Source organism: Bubalus kerabau, chromosome 19, assembly GCF_029407905.1.
Source record: "Bubalus kerabau isolate K-KA32 ecotype Philippines breed swamp buffalo chromosome 19, PCC_UOA_SB_1v2, whole genome shotgun sequence".
NCBI classification, from domain to species: Eukaryota; Metazoa; Chordata; class Mammalia; order Artiodactyla; family Bovidae; genus Bubalus; species Bubalus kerabau.
Window position 1 is genome coordinate 3289415 of NC_073642.1, and position 3816 is coordinate 3293230.

Sequence of the window (3816 nt, forward strand, 5' to 3'; positions counted from 1 at the left end):
CCTCTGTCTTAACTACTGCAGCTTTATAATAAATTAAGAGTTGACTCATTGGAAAAGACTCTGATGCTGGGAGGGATTGGGGGCAGGAGGAGAAGGGGATGACAGAGGATGAGATGGCTGGATGACATCACAGACTCAATGGACGTGAGTCTGAGTGAACTCCGGGAGTTGGTGATGGACAGGGAGGCCTGGCATGCTGCGATTCATGGGGTGGCAAAGAGTCAGACCGACTGATTGACTGAACTGAACTGAACTGAACTAAATGTGCAAAAGGAAAGTCTCCCTCATTTTTTTGTTTGTTTTTAGAGTGTCCTAACTGTTCTTGACTCTTCATTTCCATTTAGATTTCAGAATTATATTATCAATGACCTTCAGGAAATTTGCTGGGATTTTAATTGAGACTTCATAAATGAGTTTAGGAAGAAATTACAAATGTAAGTATTTTTCCAGTATGAGGTTTTTTTGAAATAAAGGGAAAAATGTCAGTAATATCTAAAATACTCCAATTCTGAATCACTAAAAGAAATCCTGACTTTTCACACAAATCCATGAATGTCATGATATTGGTATTTAATGCTTGGAAGTCTAGTTTAAGAGTGACTGTACTAAGCCATTTACAGAGCATTGCCCTTAACATTTTTTTAAACAAATTAAGAATATATTTTTTTTTTCTCAATGAAAAAGGAATCTGGAAGTAGACAGCTGCTGGCAATGGTTCAGAATTTCCAGGTCACAGTTTGTGTCTCTGTCATTCTCTTGGTTTTTCTCTCATGGTCACAAGAGTGTTGCCAGGCTCTATGCATCTCAGCTGCATGGCAGGAAGGACAAAGAGGGGGAAAAGGTGGCACCAGCAATGTCTGCTCTGTTAATAGGGATGCTTTTCTCCACCCATACTATCTGCAACAGGTAAACATGTTCCTCTGCCAGAAAAGTTGTCCTTTTGTAGTAGTGGTGGATGAGTGAGACTGTAGTGGGGAGATGATGTTGAGTGAGCCTCTCCACAGAGTCAGTCTCAACTTTTAAGATTTGGGCCAGGTCTCTGGTAGACACCACAAAGAAACATGATATTAGAATGAGTGGTAGTGCTATGATCACTGAAAACTATCATTTCCTTTTAAGTCTTTTCAAAAAATTTTAGACTCTTTTACCAGAAGTGAAAAGTTAAAAGTTTCTTGGTTCTTTATTTAAATTTAATTTGATCCACCAGAAATTTGCATTTGGAATTTGCTTCTGATACTCCAAAAACAGAGAACTTCTTATATTTATCTGTTATTCACCACAAAATCAGCATAACAGAGTCCTAGATAGAAGAGAGAATCAGTAAACATTTATTGATTTGCATTGATATAGAAGTAGGGCAAGGAAATGATGCCTTTGATAATGACATTGGATAAAAATGGCCAATGGGAAGCATAAAAACTATATAAAGTGGCAAACAAAATGTAGATCAACTAGTTTCTCAGTGCTCAGGTAATTGATCATCAGCATAGCACTTCCCATCTTTTCTCCCCACCTCTCATTTCAATCAAGGATTTGGTCTCATGAGTAGCATCTACTTCAAAGAATAAATCTTCCCTCCACAGAGCAGGGTATAAACAGGCAGGACTGGAGTGGGACTGGGGTTCACACTGAGTTTTCAACATGTTTTTCACGCCAGCTTCTGGAGCACAAGGATGATTTAGATTGCATATTCCACAACAACACTGAGAGGGAGTGTTTGCCTGGTGGTAACATGGAGTCAAGTGTGATATCTCAAAATTCTCTGAGTTTTTTCATGAAGTGGATAAATTGATGGTGGTGATTTTAAACTGAGCATGAGTTTGTGATGAGACAGAATTGATTAATTTTAAAAAGAAGAGAAAGGCCACAAGGAAAGAAGGAGGAAAGGAAGGAAAAGAGGGAAGGATGGAAGAAAGGCAGAAAGAAAGAAAGGAAAAGGGAAAAAATCATAGCTTAGAATTGAGGACCTTGACTTCCTTTTCCACTTTCATCAGTAACTGTAAAAACTTTAGGTTGACTTTCCACCTCCCAATGCCTGAGTTGAAGCAGGAGCAGGAGCACTTCTTTCTGAATTTATTCAAAGAAAGCAATGCCCTGAACTACTTGAAGGATACAGATTTATTGAATGACTGACTGCATATCCCTATTGTTTTTGCTTTGTATCCCTCTAGTTTAGCCAGATCCTCAGATGTGTTCTACGGCTGCAGGCTGTATTGCTTTATCAAAGATGACCTATTTCTAAGATCTGGGCTATGAGCCAGGGTTCAGTAAAATGTAACTCAAGGGGAAGAGTCTCATTCCTCCTCTTTGTTTCATTTGGGTCAGGCTGTAAGTGGCATCTAAGGCAAAGAGAACACATTTATCTGCTGTGCTGCTAGCCTTGGAAATAGAACTAATGAGGAACCCTAGTCTACTTAGGAGCCAATGGGACATTTCCATTATGCAGTCACTCACTGGTTTCTTCCTAAACCACCCATCTGATTTTTTATTTTCCTTGGCCCCATATCCCCTTATGGCAGAAAGTGAAGAACTAAAGAGCCTCTTGATAAACGTCAAAGAGGAGAGTGAAAAAGCTGGCTTAAAACTCAACATTCAAAAATCGAAGATCATGGCATCTGGTCCCATCACTTCATGTCAAGTAGATGGGGAAACAATGGAAACAGTGACAGACTTTATTTTCTTGGACTCCAAAATGACTGCAGATGGTGACTGTAGCCATGAAATTAAAAGATGCTTGCTCCTTGGGAAAAAAAGCTATGACCAACTGAGACAGCATATTAAAAAGTAGAGATGTTACTTTTCTGTCAAAGGTCCATCTAGTCAAAGCTATGGTTTTTCCAGTAGTCATGCATGGATGTAAGAGTTGGACTATAAAGAAAGGTGAGCACCGAAGAATTGATGCTTTTGAGTGGTGGTGTTGGAGAAGACTTTTGAGAGTCCCTTGGACTGAAAGGAGGTCAAACCAGTTCTCCTAAAGGAAAACCAGTCTTGAATGTTCATTGGAAGGACTGATACTGAAGCTGAAACTCTAATACTTTGGCCACCTGATGCGAAGAAGTGACTCCTTGGGAAAGACCCTGATGCTGGGAAAGACTGAAGGCAGGAGGAGAAGGGGACGACAGAAGATGAGATGGTTGGATGGCATCACCTACTCAAAGGACATGCATTTGAGCAAGCTCCAGGAGTTGGTGATGAACAGGGAAGCCTGGCTTGCTGCAGTCGATGGGGTCACAAAGAGTCAGAAAAGACTGAGCAACTGAACTGAAGTGAACAGGCCCCATATCAAATTTCAACTTCTCATCCTTCAAGCATCCTTCTCATCCTGTTTTTACCTTTTCTTTCCTCTTCCCATCAATCTCTTGAGTTCAGTGCCCCCTTTTCCCCTGTCTTTGGTCTTTTTTTCCTTCCCCTTCTTCCTCATGGCCCTTACTCTTGGTTCTCTGTTTTTCTCATTTGCTGTTTGATCTCTGTTTGTGTCTTACAGCAGCTAGTATCTTTCATGAACTTTAAAGGAAATGTGGAATCTCAGAATCATCAGAGACCTCTGGAAACATTTAAATCAGCCTCTACCTGGTGCTATGGAACAAGAACCAAAAGATCATGAAGCTCAGACAAGCATCATGAAGACAGGCCACTGGAAGGATTATAATAATGAATCAAAGTTGTGATTCATGAATTTGTTCATTAATTCCCCTTACTAAATACTGATTGAGTCCTGCTTCTTCCAGACTCTGTACCAGGCACTGGAATACAGAAATGAAGAGATCATTTCTTTTGGAAGGGTGTTAAGTTTGTTGTTAATGTGGCATTTTTCTG